The following is a 20898-nucleotide window of genomic DNA, read 5'->3' as shown; positions in this document are numbered from 1 at the left end:
CCTTTTGCTCACCGGCAGATTTCTGTTTCCATTGACTTCAGTGGAAATGAAAATCAGGCGGGGTGTAAAATGGATGGCTGATGCACAAACCACCAACACCGCTAGAACAGATTATCTGGTCATTATCGAATTGCTGTTTGTGGGACCTTGCTATGTGCAAATTGGCTGCCGTGTTTTCCACATTACAGCAGTGACTACACTTCAAAATTATTTCAAAGCGCTTTGGAACGTCCTGAGGTCGTGCAAGTCTTTTTACCCATTTTCTGCCCAGTGGTAAAAGTGAAAATTTTACACGATACACGAGATATCACTCGCAGAACTGGATGGTATTAAATAATAATTGTACCATCAAACAGAATCACACCCCGACATCTGTATTTGGAGTTTAGAAACGCAGGAAGTCAGTAGAATGTCAATGAACAGTTGTATGGAAGAAATATGTGACCTTCGACATCACAAGTTGCTGTTTCTGTCAGCACTACGGCATTGTATGTGGCTGAGGATACTGCAACCTCAACCACAGAGTGCATGCCTTCGAGGCTGAATCCTGAAAGTTTGTTGCAACGAATAAATTGACAACAGGGGTTTTTGATAAGGCTGTAATGTAATTTGAGTGTTTTTGTTCATACAACAGGATTTTCATCTTTGAATGGCACATTGGTTTTCAAGCATTGTTGCTAGCGCCAATTTCTGTCCCCTAAACCATGAGCGCCTTCATCACAATCTTTGCTTCCTCTAGCTCTGCCTGAAAAGGCTTTAAAGCTTTGATGTATGTCCAAGATTCTTCAAAAGAAAACTTTTTTTAAGCACAGAGCTAGTTTTTACCCAGAATCTGGCAAGACTGCAAAACATCCTTTGGTTGCATTATGTTTTGTGTAGGTCTGTAACATCTTCTTTATCGTTAAAGGAATGCTTGTCTCAACATTTACTCAGAAGGATTACAACTTGAAGCTGCTTGTAATTTTCCTACCTGATAAAGTGGAAAAGCATTGGGTGTGTACAGAGTCTAAACAGATTTGTTATCTTGCTGAATTTTGCAAGTTGCTTATTCTAGCACCATTTTGTTTTGATTTTCATTGAACTGCCTTTGAAGTGTTCATCGTTTCTCCAAATGATTTGGCTAAGTTTGAATCCGTAAAAATCCCCGCTGTATCATGCACAGAGCAGGGAGAAGTGTAAATCATACCTTGACCATTGTCTCTGTATGTGGAGATGCCGGTGATGGACTGGGGTTGACAATTGTAAACAATTTTACAACACCAAGTTATAGTCCAGCAATTTTATTTTAAATTCACAAGCTTTCGGAGATTTTCTCCTTCCTCAGGCAAATGTTTCAAGAAACATTTGCCTGAGGAAGGAGAAAATCTCCGAAAGCTTGTGAATTTAAAATAAAATTGCTGGACTATAACTTGGTGTTGTAAAATTGTTTACAATTGTCTCTGTAGTATGAGGATGTAGACATGCCCTGAGGGCAAATACACTACAAAATATTTTTCATTATGAGCATATACCTGTATCAGTGGCTTGTAATACTGTTCAATGAATAGCAGTGAGGTCAGAAGCTGAGATGGGTGTTTGTGAGCTATGCTTTTGAGATGGCATTACACAGGGGGACAGATTAATTGATGAGTGTCTCGGACAATGTGATTATCAGCTCCCTCTGATGGTATGCATTGTTTCTAATTTACATTTTCAGAGAGGGATGTTTGAAAAAATCAGCTAAGGTATCTGAGAACAGGACAAAACTTGTTGAGCAGCCTAGATGCATGAGGTTAGTTTCTAATCTTAGGCAGGTTGAGTGGGGAGCAGAGGAAAGGATTTTCTTTAAAAGGAGGGGCATTACTGCTGGCTGCTTCAAGAGCTCCAGCACCTGGGCAGAAGTTGCCTGCATAAACTCCCAAATGTGGTATGGCTCAAGAGAGAGGAGGTGGAAACCTATAAGAATGGAATGAAACTAGACGACAACAACAATGTACATCTATAGAGTGCCTTTAATGTAGAAAAACATCCCAAGGCACTTGAGTATAATCAGGCAAAAAATGAATGCCAAGCCAAAGAAGGAACTATGAGGAGAGGTGACTAAAAGCTTGGTCCTTGAGATGGGTTTTAAAGAAGGTCTTAAAGGAGGATGGAGAGGTGAAGAGGTTTAGGGAGGGAATTCCAGAGCGTAAGGCCTAGACAGCTGAAGGCACGGCTGCCAGTGGTGGGGAGAAGGGAGTGGGGGATGCACAAGAGGCCAGATTCAGAGGAACGAAGAGTTCTCAGTGGATTGTAGGGCTGGAGAAAGTTAGAGGTAGGGAGGAGCAAGGTCATAAAAGGATTTAAATGTGAAGACGACAATTTTAAACTTGAGGTGTTGGTGGATTGGGAGCCAATGAAGGTCAGTGATCACGGGTGAATTGTGAGCGGGACTTGATGTGAGATAGCATGCGGGCAGCATAGCTTTGGTTGAGACGACGTAGCTGAACCCACTTTAAGGGCTACCAGCATGTTACCTGTTCTTTACAATGAGCCGTAGTATTAGAATGTATTGCTCATGTTAATTCTGCTTGTTAGTTTTGCAGGTAAGGCACGGTTTATCTGTATTACAAAACTTTTACTATCTTTGCATTGCCAAGTTTTAGCAGTGTAATGTCAGAGAATGTTTTGGTTGTATTGCGATGTTTTTTCCACTAGCAAACTTTGTAAATGACTTATGCAAAACTGCTGTGATGTATCATTGTGCACAAAAAAATTGATAAAACTTTTACTTGGTGCAAAATAAAAACAAAAAATGGTGAAAATATACAGCAGGTCTGTCAGCAGCTGAATGAGAATTGACAGGTTGATGTTTAAGTGGAAACCCTACGTCAAACTTGACAAAGGACTCCACCTGAAAAGTTAATATGTTTCTCCGTCATGCTCATGGATTTCTTGTCCAATCATTCCAGCATGGTGTTACAATTTGGAATTGGCCACAGCATCCCTGGGCTTGGGAGAGGAAAAACTGACTGGGATTAATCGCCACCCAGTGACCCGTGCTGGAAAGTGCCCTTGTGTCGACAGGATTGGGCCTGTCATTGTGATCTTCCCCTTCCCCCATGGTCAAATAGTCTGTCAACAGTAACTGTATAGGCTTACACATGACGAATTCCCACATGGTGAGATACTGGACTGCTTTGGCATCAACTGAACCTACCCAGTACAAGACAGCCCTTTTCAGAGGGGAGAAAATTGGAGGTGGGGGGGGTGGAGTAACAGAGAATACACCTAACTCTCTGTGAAGCCACATATTCCTGAACCATTGATCTGCATCACTGTCCACCTTACAAGATGGAATTTTAGGAAAAAAAGTAGAAGGGAAAAAAAAGTTCTGATTTAATACCCATTAACTGCTATTGGATGTCTTTAGTGCACTTTTGAAAAACCTCTAGTTTGCAGTAGTTATTAAATCAACTAGCAACATCTAGTGGTTGAAAGCAGTCTTTGCATTAGTGGTGCTCCCAGCTTCCAAAGGCATGTATATCATCTCATTTATACTACAGCTCTGCCTCTGAAGGCAGGATTGTAATAAAATAGGCTTTTAGTTTCTCAGTTATACCGTTAGCATTTGTATTGAATACAGATATCGTCTCCTTCCGCTCCGACACCCCCACCCCCCCAAAAAAAAGGCTGTTACAGTTCATCAGAGTTTTATATAACTAGGATCTTTAAAATGATAAATAATGGGAACACTCTGTCTTATCCCGACTGTATTTTTACAAAAAAACTGCAGTACAAATCAACTGGAAGAAGCGCTTTGAGTTTTTCCTCTCTCTTTGAAGGGTATGTCAGTCTATTTTTGTCGCTATCCCCAGGAAAGATGCTGTATGTGAAGGATGTTTTTGGATCAGTGGGCTTTTACAGCAGCATTCTGGATAACCTTTTACTGCTTCTATGAGGCACTCAGTGAGCATTAAGAACACATGAATCATTTAGGAGATGTTCCTACTGGAGACTGGGTCGGAATTTATCACAATGTTTCAGCTCTATCGCTGGATTTTGTCCAGCATCCGTACTTGCACTAAATGAAAAATGCTTTTAACTATTATTCAAAGTCAAGCTTTTTAAAAAAAAACTGTTTCCAGAATTTCTTAAGACACAGTGAACTTTTGATAAGGACGTACTTGATTCACTTCTCATCCAAGCTCAGAATACCAGTGTCATAAATCACTGTTAATTTTATTAAGTGTATTGCGCCCATGTGGGTGGGTTCAGCATTTCTTTTGCAGATGTGACAGACTTTGCAGTGTGAGTGTTTTACGACAATCTTCCACACAAGTGAATGAAAGCCTAGGACTTGTCATGGATGAGGTATTCTTTCTATTTTAAAACCCAGTTTTCTCTAGATAGAATCTATAGCCTAACTTCAGGTGAAATGTGAAGTGCAACATGTAATTGCAGAGTGTTGCTTCACATCTACAGAATAATATTGGATTTTCACTTGTGTGAAATAGTAATCCTGAAGGTTGTGACATTTCTGATCGTACCCACAAAATAAACCAAGGATGTTGTACTGCTGGTGATGCACTATTTTATCCCTCGTGTGCAAAAGACACATAATTCTAAAATGAATTAGAAAGTCTATTATAAAGTCACAAGTGAAAATCTCTGGGAAGGGATTCAGATCAATTCTAATATTCTTAAGGCATCAACAATTTAAAACAGAAATAAGAAGAAGATTAAATTTCCTATTTTTAGTTTCCAGATGGCCCAGTGGTTAAAGCCCGTGTTGCACTTAGCCGTTTAGATTGGGAGATCAGGGATTAGATTCCTGGACTGCCGTGATTTAGCTGATCTCAGGCGGGGCATCATTCGCAATGTTACAATTAGCGCTCTGGGCTGGGAAGGAGAAAAATCAGGCAGGGTTCTCACTCGGTTTGCCATCTAGTTATTTTGTTGCAGCGCCTCCAATTTAACTTGCTGGACACAAGCAGAGGGAGCACTGGCATGTGAGTAAAATTGGACTTGCCCAATTCAACTCCAAAATAGCTATTTGGTGTTTGTCCTGACTTATGAAAACTAAATGTTATTTTCATAGCTGTTGCACAATAAGTTGATATTTCCCATGAGTTTTTTTAAAAATTGCACATTAAAATATTCACTGCCACAAGCATCGTTCCATCATTGTACCTATTTTTATTAGGTAAGGATATTAAGGGATACGGAGCAAAGGAGGGTAAATGGAGTTGAGGTACAGATCAGCCATGATTTAATCAAATGGGGGAACAGGATTGAGGAGCTGAAGGGCCTACTCCTGTTCCTATGAACAATTGGCAACAAATAGGAGCACAGACAGGCTGAAAAGTGTACATGTTTAGATATCAGGTGAGAAGATTGGGTTCAGCTGTGATGCCCTCCACAGTTAAATAGACTGCCAACACTCATCGTATAGGCGCACACATGAATACTTGGGCAAGGTACCAGAGGGCTTCTGACTTCTTGGAATCATATCCCAACAAGAGTCAATATATTCAGGAGAGATGGGGGAATAACCTGAAAAGGTGGGGGGAGAAGTTATATATTTTTGAAATTGTTTGGACAATTTTACTTTGTAGCAAAACCATTTCATTATTTCTGGACGATTTGAAGTCTGAATATCGACAAAAGGAGAGTGCTGTACTTCGTGTTTATAACTTGAATGAATTTAGCATTTCTATGTGGGTACTCGCATTTGGAATGTCAAGTATTAGCATTCTTGATAGTTCAGTTGCTAAGTACACTGGTTAGTGTGGAACTGAGCCATACAGGCCATGAAGCTATCAGATTTTACATAGAATTACATAGAATGTATAACATAGAAACATGCCATTCGGCCCAACTGGTCTATGCCAGTGTTTATGCTCCACACAAGCCTCCTCCCACCTTACTTCAACTAATCCTTAAATATCTAATATATCCTTCTATTCCTTTCTCCCTCTTGTATTTATCTAGCTTTCCCCTTAAATGCATCTATGCTACTCGCCTAAACTACTCCATGTGGTAGCGAGTTCCACATTCTCACCACTCTCTGGGTGAAGAAATTTCTCCGGAATTCCCTATTGGATTTATTAGTATCTCATATTTATGGCCGCTAGTTCAGGTCTTCCCCAGAAATGGAAAACATCCTCTCTACGTCTACCCTATCAAACCCTTGCATAATCCTAAAGATCTCCATCAGATCACCCCTCAGCCCTTTTCCCTCTGGAGAAAAGAGCCCCAGCCAGTTCAATCTTAAGGACTGTTAAAATTATTTTAAGGATTACTGAAACCTTTATAAATCAGTGGTTTGGCCTCAGCTGGAGCATTGTGTCCAATTCTGGGCACCACACCACAGGAAGGATGCCAAGGCCCCGGAGAGGGTGTAGAGGAGACCCACCAGAAAGACATCAAGAATGAGGGACTTCAGTTATATGGACAGACCAAAGAAGCTGGGGTTTCCCTCCCCAGAGCAGAGAAGGTTAAGGGGAGACCTAACAGAGGTGTTCAAAACTTTCAAGGGCTTAAAGGAGAAACTGTTTCCACTGGCAGGAAGCTCGGTAACCAGAGGACACCACTTTAAGGTAATTGGCAAAAGAACCAGAGGGAAGTTGAGGAGAGCGAGCTGCTATGATCTGCCATGCACTGCCCGAAAGGGTGGTGGAAGCAGACCCATCAACATCTCTCAAAAGGGAACTGGGCACGCACTTGAAAAGCAAATATCTGCAGGGCCACAGGGAAAGAGCAGGGGAGTGGGACAAACTGGACAGCTGCCCCAAAGAGCCAGCACAGGCACGACAGGCCGAATGACAACCCCCCCACCACGCTGTATCATTCCATGAACCTGCACGTGTACACTAATGACACCAAAGGTTTGATCCCTGCCCTAGTCTGTGCTGAGTTAGCTGATCTCAACCAGTGCAGAAGTAGAGGACACCACAGTTGGCCAATGCTGAACAATTTTCCTCAAGGGAACAAATTTAGCTCGAGCTTTCCAGGCCTGATCCAGTGACCCCCTGGTAGAAAATGTATGTGTGGGGAATTTGGGTAAGGATCAGGCTAGGCTGTTTTCCCCAACAGTTAAATAGCTTGCCAGCACTCACTGCCTAGGCACACACATGAGGAATACCACTTGGTCAAGGTACTGGGAGCAGCTGGTACCCATGGAATCATGCCCCAGCATGGTTCAGTGCCTGCAAGAGATGAGGGCAAAACTTTCAAAAAAAAGAGTTCTTCCTTACAATTGAATGATAGTCAGATGCTTTGCATGTACTTAAGTAGCCCTGGGGTAGAGACATGTTGTTGCTGTGATCGTCAATTTGGTGCCAAGAAGCTTAAATCAGATGTTCTGTTGCTGTGATGCAATGCTAGCTGGAAAATAACCCTGCATTCTGTCATATTCTGTGGACATTATGAGCTTGTTTGTCTTGCTACTTTCATGGTATAACATTTCTTTTCAATCCAGTTACAGGCATATTAGGAATGAGGTCTCCCACATTCCCATACTGCTTATCAACACAGTTATTCTCAGCTGGCATTTAGCCACTGCAGCCACTGTAGTTTGCCAAGGTGCTAATTTCTTACTGACGAAGCAAGAACCGTGCCCTGTGGCAAACACCTGCCATTTGATTGTTTCAACAGAAGGGACCGGTAATCTACAAATCCCAGTTAACAGCCCACAGCTGTTCGATGCACATGGGGAAAGTTTGAATGTTTGGCACTCGCTTTGCCTTTTTTGTAATTGAAATGGCTAACTCAAAAACTGAGATGATGCCTCTTGTATTAGCTTCGATAGTAGACCACTTTAAGAACAAATACGTGCTCTGTGGGTTTTTGCTGGGATTCCAAAAATTCAGATTACAAGATCTTACCATCTTTAGCCCCAGGTACGAAAATGTGATATCTTTATTTTCACTTATTAGTCTTGCACTTTTAAAAAAAAATTCTCCTCTCCTGCTCCCCTTTCTACAAGTCCTACACATGCATGCACCAATCACTGGCCAAGACAGATGGCCTGCTCCCAAATCTCTGTCAGTGGTGCTCTGTTGCTGTCCATTGGAAGGTGGGGAGATTTGGGGTAGCTATCCTCCAATTTTCTCATGCCTTGTGGAGAATTGCTTAAGCCTCCACATGGTGCCTGATCCTGAAGGCACAGTTCAGAATGAGCATTCACCATGGGGGGAATGCAGGCATGAATTTTGCGTTTTGGCACTCTTGTATGTAAGATGACCAAATTCATTTTTGTATATTCAGATATAAAAGCTACTAGGGACTGGGTGACAGTTTAGCATATGTGCTTTTACCTCTGGAACCTAAGTTGTATGTGAAATGAGTTTGGGTAATCTCATGTTTCTAGTGGGCATGAGAGTGCAGCACAAAACTGCATGAGTCAGATTTTGCTGGAATGGGGCATCTCACAGCGTGCCCCGTTAGTTCGACTTTTTCCCCTCATCCTTCCGCTCAAAAATGTTCCCCCCCCCCTACCCCCGCAAGTTGCTGGAAGTACAAGCTGATAATGAGGGCAACGGGGCATTTGGGACCTTGGTGAACGACGGGGCCAACAGTCTATCTTCTTAACCAATGAGATTTAAGGATTGAGAAAGAAACAGAGCAACGTTGGAGAAGGAAATAGGGTGAATTAGCGTCAAATCAGGTACTGAAAGAGAAATAGAGAAGGAAAGAAAGATTTGATTGAGAGGAAAAAAGAGACGAGAGAGAGAAAAGTAAGAAAAAAGCAATTCCCTGGAACTCTCGGGGTGGTTGAGGGCCATTTGCCATTTTCGCAAGGCTAAAGGCGGAGCAAATTGTCCAGCAACTTGTGGCGATTCGCAATTCATGGGGTATCTCTTCCTTGCCACAAGTTGATAGATGATTTACACAATAACAGCATGTGCATTAAACTCGCTGTTATTTTGGCAGCAAAATCTGGGCCTATATTCCAGTGTGGAGATGCCGGTGATGGACTGGGGTTGACAATTGTAAACAATTTTACAACACCAAGTTATAGTCCAGCAATTTTATTTTAAATTCACAAGCTTTCAGAGACTTCCTCCTTCCTCAGGTAAATGTTCAGGAGCTCCTTGAAGCCTACGCATTTATACATATAGAACAATACATGGTGTTTACAGAATGCCCCTGCAACTGCCCGTTGCCAAGGCAATCACCTTGTTCAGACAGAGAGGTGTCACCTGCAGAACCCCCGAATACACATTCAACAAAAAAACAAACAGGAAAAAAAACAGAGAGAGGCAGAAACATCCGGAAGGCAGAGAAAGCCAGCAAATGACCCATTATATTAAAAACAGATAACATTTGTTCGCTGGTGGGGTAACGTGTAGCGTGACATGAACCCAAGATCCCGGTTGAGGCCGTCCTCATGGGTGCGGAACTTGGCTATCAATTTCTGCTCGACGATTTTGCGTTGTCGTGTGTCTCGAAGGCCGCCTTGGAGTACGCTTACCCGAAAGTCGGTGGATGAATGTCCATGACTGCTGAAGTGTTCCCCGACTGGGAGGGAACCCTCCTGTTTGGCGATTGTTGCGCGGTGTCCGTTCATCCGTTGTCGCAGCGTCTGCATGGTCTCGCCAATGTACCATGCTCTGGGGCATCCTTTCCTGCAACGTATGAGGTAGACAACGTTGGCCGAGTCACAGGAGTATGAACCATGCACCTGGTGGGTGGTGTCCTCTCGTGTGATGGTGGTATCTGTGTCGATGATCTGGCATGTCTTGCAGAGGTTACCGTGGCAGGGTTGTGTGGCGTCGTGGACGCTGTTCTCTTGAAAGCTAGGTAATTTGCTGCGAACGATGGTCTGTTTGAGGTTGGGTGGCTGTTTAAAGGCGAGTAGTGGAGGTGTGGGGATGGCCATAGCGAGGTGTTTGTCCTCATTGATGACATGTTGAAGGCTGCGGAGAACATGGCGTAGTTTCTCCGCTCCGGGGAAGTACTGGACGACAAAGGGTACTCTGTTGGTTGCGTCCCGTGTTAGTCTCCTGAGGAGGTCTATGCGATTTTTTGCTGTGGCCCGTCGGAACTGTCGATCGATGAGTCGAGCGTCATATCCCGTTCTTACTAGGGCGTCTTTCAGCGTCTGTAGGTGTCCATCGCGTTCCTCCTCGTCTGAGCAGACCCTGTGTATTCGCAGGGCCTGTCCATAGGGAATGGCCTCTTTGACGTGGTTAGGGTGGAAGCTGGAAAAGTGGAGCATCGTGAGGTTGTCCGTGGGCTTGCGGTAGAGTGAGGTGCTGAGGTGCCCGTCTTTGATGGAGATTCGTGTGTCCAAGAAAGAAACTGATTCTGAGGAGTAGTCCATGGTGAGCTTGATGGTGGGATGGAACTTGTTGATGTTATCGTGTAGTCTCTTTAGTGATTCCTTGCCGTGGGTCCATAGAAAGAAAATGTCGTCGATGTATCTGGTGTATAGTGTTGGTCGGAGGTCTTGTGCAGTGAAGAAGTCCTGCTCGAACTTGTGCATGAAAATGTTGGCGTATTGGGGTGCGAATTTGGTCCCCATGGCTGTTCCGTGTGTTTGGGTAAAGAACTGGTTATCGAAGGTGAAGACATTGTGATCCAGGATGAAGCGGATGAGTTGTAGGATGGCTTCCGGAGATTGGCTGTTGTTGGTGTTGAGTATTGATGCTGTCGCAGCGATGCCGTCATCGTGGGGGATACTGGTGTATAGTGCCGAGACGTCCATCGTGGTGAGAAGTGTTCCTGGTTCAACTGGTCCGTGGGTACTGAGTTTTTGTAGGAAGTCTGTAGTGTCGCGACAGAAGCTGGGGGTTCCCTGTACGATGGGTTTCAGGATGCCCTCGATGTATCCAGAGAGGTTCTCACACAGGGTTCCGTTGCCTGATACGATGGGACGTCCGGGTGTGTTGGCTTTGTGTATCTTTGGGAGGCAGTAGAAGTCTCCCACGTGGGGATTACGTGGGATGAGAGTGCGTAGGATGCTTTGAAGGTCTGGATCGAAGGTCTTGATCAGTTTGTTGAGCTGGTGGGTGTGTTCTTTGGTCGGATCTGCGGGTAACCGTCTGTAGTGTTCCTGGTTGTCCAGTTGTCGGTATGCTTCTTTGCAATAGTCTGTTCTGTTCTGTATGACTATGGCTCCTCCTTTGTCCGCTGGTTTGATGACGATGTTGCGGTTGGTCTTGAGAGCGTTGATGGCGTTGCGTTGTGCTCGGGTGACATTCTGGACTGTCTTCTGAGTGCGGCTGATGAATCTGGCATTGACGCATTTCCTGACAGCTTGAGCATACATGTCCAGCTGAGGGCAGCGACCCTCTGTTTCTGCCTCTCTCTGTTTTTTTTCCTGTTTGTTTTTTTGTTGAATGTGTATTCGGGGGTTCTGCAGGTGACACCTCTCTGTCTGAACACGGTGATTGCCTTGGCAACGGGCAGTTGCAGGGGCATTCTGTAAACACCATGTATTGTTCTATATGTATAAATGCGTAGGCTTCAAGGAGCTCCTGAACATTTACCTGAGGAAGGAGGAAGTCTCCGAAAGCTTGAGAATTTAAAATAAAATTGCTGGACTATAACTTGGTGTTGTAAAATTGTTTACAATTATATTCCAGTGGACACAGACACTGAAATAGTGGAAATAAACACTCATAGATGGGTCAAAGGTAACTAGTGTGGGGAAAGTCCATGTTGAGTGCACTCACAAGTTCTCTTCTGAGGTTGGGATTAAGGACACATTGTTGTGGCAAGGTAGATGGAACTTTACTCTGCATCCTGCCTGTGTCTGGGTGTTCTTTTTGCTGACACTGGATCCCCAAAACAACAAAAAGGTTTTCCAATTCCCCGCCACGATGAGAGAGAAAAAATGATGAGGGTAATTTGGTTCAGCTTCACTCCTAGTACAGAACCTTTCTAGACTCTATAGGGACAATTCTATGTGTGTTTTCTATACTTCTGCCTTTTTCTCAGTCTAATATGTAAGTTTAGTTATTTATATTAGAATAGTGGATACAGTGGAGGGAGCAACTGAACTTCACTATTCTGCTGACATTACCAACCACCAAACATGGCAATGCATTGTAGTAAGATAGCATATGATTGTATAAAATTCCTTGCTTTGCTATTTTAACAGAAGGTGTATCTGTTTATTTTAAGCAGGTTAATATAGTGAAGAAAGGAATTTCAGATCAATGCACTAACCTGTACTCGTATCCCATGGTTCAATCTCAAGACCAATGAGCTTTGTTGTCATGGTTTAAGAAGTCGGTAGAATTTTGACACTGAATTATATACTCCCTCCCCCAAAGCAGCTTGTTAATTTGAAGTTGTTTTTTGTGCTAAAAGAATTGAATTACTAGATAATTTGAATTAACTGACTTTGTATTAAGCAGAGTGGACTGTAATTGTACAGTGGTCACAGTATCTATAAACAGGTTTGGGGGGAAGAAACAGGCATTCTAGGAATTATCAGGATTTGAAATTGAGTCATGATATCCATGAAAGGATTTAATGTCTGATGGTGCTGTTCACAAAGTGAATCAATCACATGATTCACAAAAGAATAAGATGACTTTTTAAAAAAAAATGTCACAATGAGTTAAGAACGAATAGCTGGAATCGCAGAAATTAACCTTTCCACTATAATTTACTTTTCCTCCTTTATAATTTTAGATCTAAGTGTCCCCCAGTTAATCACAGGGTGCTGAGATTTAAGTAAATTACCTGAAGTACTTACTGGTGGGTAAGTTAATCTTTTTTAAAAAAAAACTTGCTTACATTAACTTTTCACTTTCCAAAATTTGCTATTTAATTTTTACTCAAAAAACAAATTCTAAAAAGGAATACAACACACTTATGGTAAAGATGGCAAGCTGGTCAGTGGGCTAAGGAAAAAAGCTGCAACTAGTCAATGATTAGAAGTGTGAGGGAAGCAGAGAAACAAACTCATGAAGAATTGGAAATTAAGTGATAAAAGTGTTATTGTTACTTGTAAGCTGGCAGGGTGTTGGGTATTGCAACCTGACCAAACATGGATAGTGATTTGCCATTTGGCTAGTTGGGAAGTAATAGTAGTGTTCTCTAGCCACGACCTAGAGGTACAGTTCTTTTTTTCTCTCTCATCAGGGAGTTATTATTGTTTCCAAGAATCAAATATGGCTGAGCTGATTCCAACTCAAAATCTGGATTTTCTTCAACAACTTCTGTGGAGCTGAAGTTGTTGAAGAAAATTGGCCCAGACAATCTGAGACTTATTTTGTGAGTTAAACTAGCAGTGATGAGAGCTTTAAAACTGATTGTTTACACTATATAATCAATCAACTGTGTGCAGCATCAAAATAACCAAGTCCCCAACTATGCAATGATAATGGAGCTCCTCATTACAAACCCCTTGAAGCTAAAATGTACATGGGATTGGCTCCAAAATCATTCCATGCTCGGAGGTGGTTTAGAGCAGCTGTGGTTCTGCTTACGCACTAGACACACACATACACACAGAGGGTCATTGTAATAGCAAGGAGTTATAGGCCTCATTAGGCAAGAAGTTGCCATGCTCTGTCAGTGCTTTCTGATTTTGTATTAAGCTATGGCACTGCTGCTCCAATGTGTGTAGAGAAACAGTCAGTCAGGTCTGGAGGTTTCTTCTGCTTTCCTATCTTGGTTGCAATTTTAAAACAAATGATTGTGTCACACGATGCATTGCTTCAGGCCTGCGTTATTGCGTTTCCCCAGAGATAAATTTGGCTGAAGTGAGCAAGATAAAAATAAGTAAGTTTAACATAAAGGGGAAAAACGCAGCTTCAGTTTCTTCTATAGAATTACAATTTAGACTGCAGATATCTGTAAGACACAATCTACTGTAATATATATATATATATATCTAATAATGGCAAACAAGGAGTGATTGTGTACAGAATCTGGCAGTGATTACAAAGCAGTAATCTCCAAGAGGTTCAAATCGCTCTTTTATAACTGCCATCTGAACCCTGAAATGAGATTATAACCTTAAAGTTGATTATTTTTAATAATTCTGCTATGGAGTTCACAGTAGTGCTTTTATTACATTTTGGGTAGTTTTTATTTTGCCTGTAGGAAATCATCATGGTGAATATCAGCTGTCAATGCATGTTGTTGATGCCTAATGACTATTCACAGCAGTAAGGACTAATAATTATGATTAAGTGATTAGTATTTAATTTTCAGGGAAACATTACAGTCATTCTAAATTCTAAAGCAGGAGTTCAGGTGATACCATAAAACAATAAAACCAAAGCTCGAGCAGTTTATAATTGCCATCTGAATTCCAAGATGATTGATCATCAGAATCCCATCAGATAATGTTAGATGTATTCATATGTCTAAATATTCAGTAGACTCTTGATATTCCAATTAAATACGATAGCAAAGATTAATAAAATGAAAACAAAAGTTGGTGCGATATTGATGCTCTGTCACTGGATGTCGCTAATGCATTTAGTAAATATATCGTATTTACAAAGTACATTAAAGGATGTGAGGGAGAATATCATCAGCACAAATTTTTTGGTCTACATTTTCTCCTTAGTCCAATACTGTACACTTAAAATTGAAACTGGGACCACCACAGCATATATGGATTAATTTCAGAACCCTGAATGTAACCACGTTCCAGAACAGAAGCTTCCTTCTATTCCCTACACCGTACTCTGAGCTTCATGGATGCCATTGTTCAGCTTTCTGTGCCAGCAGCAACTGTCGGTGAGGATGCCAATATGCAGTGTGCTTTTGCTCACAATTTTCTCCAGCAGTTGTTTCCTCTCTCCTTTTCTCCTGAGGGCATTGGCTGCTGGACACCCTTTAATACCTCACCCAAGTGGCCACTGTTCATATGTGATCCTTGACAGTGTGTTGGCAGGTTATTTAACCATGGGTGACATCGTACTCAAGTCTGATCTTTTCCTCACTCAATGCCAACACTTTCAGCATAGTCCCTGAATAGAAATCAGGACCTGAAGTCTAACCCTAAGTGTAATTACAACCATCTTGGCTCAGACCGGCTAACTGAGAATCGAAACTGCGATGTTCCTGGTTTTTATGGCTCAGCTATGCACTGGATAAACTTGCCGAGACATTGGGGAGAACGATGCTGCTTTCTGATGCAGTTATTGTTGCATGATCAAGGAAATTAAGATATATCAATTTTAGGACATAAAGTAATATAATTGTTGTGATGTAGTATCTCTAATGTTACTCTCTTAAAAGTAAGGAACAAAAAAAGTCAATGCCTTGTGTGTATTATGTGAATATTTACTGTTCTTCATTGCAATTATAAATCCAATGTCACGGAGATGGAAGTAGGTGGTCTTCGTGATGGAGAGGATTTGGAGTCATGCGAGCAGTACAATTTGACCCACCGTGCAATCTTCCTTTGCTCCGCTCCACTCCCCTCCCCTCAGGAGCACTTTATTTCTGCTCAGACCCGCAACCAAACAGTCTGGTTGAGAACAGGGGACACACTGTGTAAGGAATTGCTTGGGAAAACTCTTCCACTCACTCAGCCAAGCCCTATTGGCTTACCATTGTGGTACGCCACTAAAATAAAGTTTAAGCAAATTGATTTTTCTTTTAAGATTTTGACATATTGGTCAAAAAGAAAAGGAACTTTGATTTCTTTTTTATAAAATTAAACACAGTCCAAGCTTTAGACATCTGCACGAATGCGAGCAACATTGCACTGTGCTGTCCCAACAGCAAGTGGATTAGTTGCTGGCTTAGATGCAGTGGGTTTTCTTATCTTTCCATAGTGTAATACTTTAAGTTGTAAGAGTGCTGGTAAAGGCAGGACTGATGGGGCATTTGCTCTACAAATGGGGGTAGAACTCAAGCAGGGCCAGGACTCAAATGGGATTTAAAGAAATACATATATTATCTGGGCGCTATCACAGAACTGCGGGAGTTAGGTGAGTGGGGGAAAAAAAACCCTTTTGGGGAAAATTAGTTGGCCCTACTTTTGCTATTTAGTGTGACCTATCACATGATTACTCTGACTAGAGAATGATTATTTTGCTTCTGGCACCCATGAAGTTGTGAATTGCATCTACGTTACCTACATTAAATGCATTAATCTCCAACAAGAGAGTCAAACCATCTCCCCTTGATGTTCAGTGGCATTACCATCGCTGAATCCCCCACCATCAACATTCTGGGGGTCACCATGGACCAAAAACTTAACCAGACAAGCCACATAAATACTGTGACTACAAGAGCAGGTCAGAGGCTGGGTATTCTTCAGCGAGTGACTCACCTCCTGACAACCCAAAGCCTTTCCACCATCTACGAGGCACAAGTCAGGAGTGTGATGGAATATTCTCCACTTGCCTAGATGAGTGTAGCTCCAACAACAGTCAAGAAGCTCGACACCATCCAGGACAAAGCAGCCCGCTTGATTGGCACCCCATTCATCACCTTAAACATTCACTCCCTCCACCACCGGCGCACTGTGGCTGCAGTGTGTACCATCTACGAGATGCACTGTAGCAACTCGCCAAGGCTTCTTCAACAGCACCTCCCAACCCCGCAACCTCTACCACCTAGAAGGACAAGGGCAGCAGGCGCATGGGAGCATCGCCACCTGCACATTCCCCTCCAAGCCACACACCATCCTGACTTGGAAATATTTTTTTTATTTGTTCATGGGATGTGGGCGTCGCTGGCAAGGCCAGCATTTATTGCCCATCCCTAATTGCCCTTGAGAAGGTGGTGGTGAGCCACCTTCTTGAACTGCTGCAGTCCGGCAGACCCAGCGAGGATGAAGGAACGGTGATATATTTCCAAGTCGGGATGGTGTGTGACTTGGAGGGGAACGTGCAGGTGGTGTTGTTCCCATGTACCTGCTGCTCTTGTCCTTCTAGGTGGTAGAGGACGCGGGTTTGGGAGGTGCTGTTGAAGCCTTGGCGAGTTGCTGCAGTGCATCCTGTGGATGGTACAAACTGCAGCCACAGTGCGCCGGTGGTGAAGGGAGTGAATGTTCAGGGTGGTGGATGGGGTGCCAATCAAGCGGGCTGCTTTGTCCTGGATGGTGTCGAGCTTCTTGAGTGTTGGAGCTGCACTCATCCAGGCAAGTGGAGAGTATTCCATCACGCTCCTGACTTGTACCTTGTAGATGGTGGAAAGGCTTTGGGTTGTCAGGAGGTGAGTCACTCGCCACAGAATACCCAGCCTCTGAGCTGCTCTTGTAGCCACAGTGTTTTGTGTGACTGGTCCAGTGAAGTTTCTGGTCAATGGTGACCCCCAGGATGTTGATGGTGGGGGATTCGGCAATGGTAATGCCGTTGAATGTCAAGGGGAGGTGGTTAGACCCTCTCTTGTTGGAGATGGTCATTGCCTGGCGCTTGTCTGGCACGAATGTTACTTGCCACTTATGAGCCCAAGCCTGGATGTTGTCCAGGTCTTGCTGCATGCGGGCTCGGACTGCTTCATTATTTGAGGGGTTGCGAATGGAACTGAACACTGCAATCATTAGCGAACATTCCCATTTCTGACCTTATGATGGAGGGAAAGTCATTGATGAAGCAGCTGAAGATGTTGGGCCTAGGACACTGCCCTGAGGAACTCCTGGGGCTGAGATGATTGGCCTCCAACAACCACTACCATCTTCTTTTGTGCTAGGTATGCCTCCAACCACTGGAGGGTTTTCCCCCTGATTCCCATTGACTTCAATTTTACCAGGGCTCCTTGGTGCCACACTATGTTAAATGCTGCCTTGATGTCAAGGGCAGTCACTCTCACCTCACCTCTGGAATTCAGTTCTTTTGTCCATGTTTGGACCAAGGCTGTAATGAGGCCTGGAGCCAAGTGGTCCTGGCGGAACCCAAACTGAGCATCGTGAGCAGGTTATTGGTGAGTAAGTGCCGCTTGATAGCACTGTCGACGACACCTTCCATCACTTTGCTGATGATTGAGAGTAGACTGATGGGGCAGTAATTGGCCGGATTGGATTTGTCCTGCTTTTTGTGGACAGGACATACCTGGGCAATTTTCCACATTGTCTGGTAGATGCCATTGTTGTAGCTGTACTTGAACAGCTTGGCTTGAGGCGCAGCTAGTTCTGGAGCACAAGTCTTCAGCATTACAGCCGGGATGTTGTCGGGGCCCATAGCCTTTGCTGTATCCAGTGCACTCAGCCTTTTCTTGATATCACATGGAGTGAATCGAATTGGCTGAAGACTGGCTTCTGTGCCGGTGGGGATATCTGGCGGAGGCTGAGATGGATCGTCCACTCGGCACTTCTGGCTGAAGATGGTTGCAAACGCTTCAGCCTTGTCTTTTGCACTCACGTGCTGGATTCCGCCATCATTGAGGATGGGGATGTTTGCAGAGCCTCCTCCTCCGGTTAGTTGTTTAATTGTCCACCACCATTCACAACTGGATGTGGCAGGACTGCAGAGCTTTGATCTGATCCGTTGGTTGTGGAATCGCTTAGCTCTGTCTATAACATGTTGCTTCCGCTGTTTAGCATGCATGTAGTCCTGAGTTGTCGCTTCACCAGGTTGGCACCTCATTTTTCGGTACGCCTGGTGCCGTTCCTTCATTGTCGCTGGGTCAAAATTCTGGAACTCCCTACCTAACAGCACTGGAAGTATCTTCACCACACGGACTGCAGCAGCTCACCACCACCTTCTCAAGGGCAATTAGGGATGGGCAATAAATGCTGGCCTTGCCAGCCTTGCCCACATCTCATGAATGAATAAAAAAAATTTAAAATCGCCTCACTGAGGAGTGTACCTTGATTGGTAGGTAGGTGAGGAAGGTCAGCAGACTACTTGGAAAAATATTTGAGACATCTCTAGTTATTCTATGGTGTGGTAATGTGGATAAAATAGTCCAAAATGAATTCCAGAGTTAATGTATTTGTGGGGGCAGAGCCTGTTTCTTTTGTAATGTCTAAAGAGGTTACTGGTGTTTAGGTGGAAAGAAGCAAATGTCAGGTCAATAAATAGAAAAGAGTAAAGAATCGTCAACCCTTTTGCTGACTGATTTATTTATAGGGTTGTACTGATGGAGGGCAGAGAAGATAAAGTAAGCTCTGCACTAAGTCTCTAGGTTCAAATATACCTTATTTGGAGTGCACTTGTGTTAGTACTCTCTCCTGAGTCAGAAAGTTGTGGGTTCAAGTCCCATTCCAGAGACTTGAGCACAAAATCCAGGCTGACACTCCAGTGCAGTACTGAGGAAGTGCTGCCTGGTCCGAGGTGCCAACTTTCGAATGAGACGTTAAAGCGGGGCCCCGTCTGCCCTCTCAGGTAAAAGATCGCATGACACTATTTCGAAGAAGAACAGGGGAGTTATCCCTGGTGTCGAGGCCGATATTTTTCCCTCAATCAACATTATTAAAACCGATTATCTGGTTATTATCACATTACTGTTTATGGGAGATTGCTGTGTGCAATTGGCTGCCGTGTTTCCTACATTAGTGACAACACTTCAAAAAGTACTTCATTGGCTCCAGCGCTTTGGAATGACCTGAGGTTGTGAAAGGCGCTAAATAAATGCAAATCTTTCTTTTTATTAAATTCATTTTCAGAGACCCTCCTGTAAAGGTGACTTATTTAAAAGATTGTCAGCATGTGTGTACATAGACCAATTCGCGTTATCTCAACAGCATAAAAAAGGCGTTCAGAAGAAAGTAAAATTTCACGGATGTGCTGGTGGAATTTGGATAAGTAATTTTTAAAATTTTCTTCTTACACTTATATAGCGCCTTTAATGTACAAAGAGTCGAAAGACACTTCACAAAGTAGTAGCACGAAAAATGGAAACACCAATTTGCCATATGGAAGACCAGCCTTTCTGAGGTGAGTTGAACGATGTAAATATACATGTTCTGTAAGCATCTGCACATCTTTTAAAAATTAATTCTCGGGACGTGGGCGTCGCTGGCAAGTTTGACATCTATTGCCCATCCCTGGTTGTCTTGATAAGGTGGTTGGGTGGGCCTTCTGGGTTTGATACAACTGAGTGGCTTGCTAGGCCAATTCAGAGCGCAGTTAAGAGTCATCCGTAGGCCAGAAGGAATAGGCCACCGATTGCTCCCCACCACCTGTTGCCTTTCTCACTTACCCGAGGGCCGCTGCTCGTGTCACAGAGGCCTGATCTTCAATGCTGCTTCGCTAGGCGAGCTGCCTCTTACACTCCGCAGCTTGCCCGCTTCATGGAAATGAGGCCCAATATTGGGGGCGTCCCTGGCCTCACCATTCAGAAGCAGTGATTATGACCAGTAGCGCGCGCACAAAAAATTCATTTTCTGTTCAATCACTCGTAAAGAAACTTTTTTTAATGAACTATCCCAATATAAGACCCCATATATAGTTTTAGAACAATTTAAAATAATGTAAATTGTTTCTGTGTATCTCAGAACAGTTTCTGTTTATTTGCCTGGATTTACAATTCTTCTCTTGTATAAAATCTAAAGCCAAACTGAGCATGGATTGAGGATTATCATTAGAAAAATGAAGGGGGAAGCTAGAAGAATTATTTTCAACACAGGGTTATTTACCACAGGTTTTTGAAGTAGAGACCCATAGGGCACTTGATAATGTTTTGAGATGTTTTTAAATTAGTCAAACTATAGAAGGGCCCCTTCTTTTTAGGAAAGCTCTGTTGACTAATTGAAAAGGAACTTTGTGCTAATGAAGGTAGAACTGTGAGATACGAATAAATGTGTAGATATCTCCCTTCGTAACATTTAGGATTACGTGATAATTTCCTTTAATAAGAACACCGTATGGAACAAGAAAATTCCATTTATCCATAAACCTACTCCTTTCAACTACCTACTAATGTGGACTCTACAGTTTAATTCAACTCTTTGACAATCAACAACAGTCACAGGTAAAACTTCTAAGAAGTTAAACTCTTCGAAATTCCCCCAACACCTAAAGGCAATTGAGTGAGAACTTCAGGATACTCCTACCCTATTCCGTT

General features: G+C 43.1%; 1 protein-coding gene across 4 annotated transcripts in view; it reads left to right on the top strand.

Moving 5' to 3' along the window:
- raraa (retinoic acid receptor, alpha a) overlaps positions 1-20898 on the top strand; it is a 484346-nt gene that overhangs the window by 23976 nt on the left and 439472 nt on the right. For 2 of the 4 annotated variants that reach the window (XM_067968839.1, XM_067968841.1), the window contains exon 2: positions 19673-19769. The exons of the other annotated variants lie outside the window; for them this stretch is intronic. The gene's annotated coding sequence lies outside the window, so the exon portion shown is untranslated. The remainder of the gene's footprint in view (positions 1-19672; positions 19770-20898) is intronic. 4 annotated transcript variants of the gene reach the window in all.

This window comes from Heptranchias perlo, chromosome 30 (assembly GCF_035084215.1).
Source record: "Heptranchias perlo isolate sHepPer1 chromosome 30, sHepPer1.hap1, whole genome shotgun sequence".
Classification (NCBI taxonomy): domain Eukaryota; kingdom Metazoa; phylum Chordata; class Chondrichthyes; order Hexanchiformes; family Hexanchidae; genus Heptranchias; species Heptranchias perlo.
Note: the sequence above shows the minus strand (reverse complement) of the source record. Positions and strands in the feature narration are given on the sequence as shown.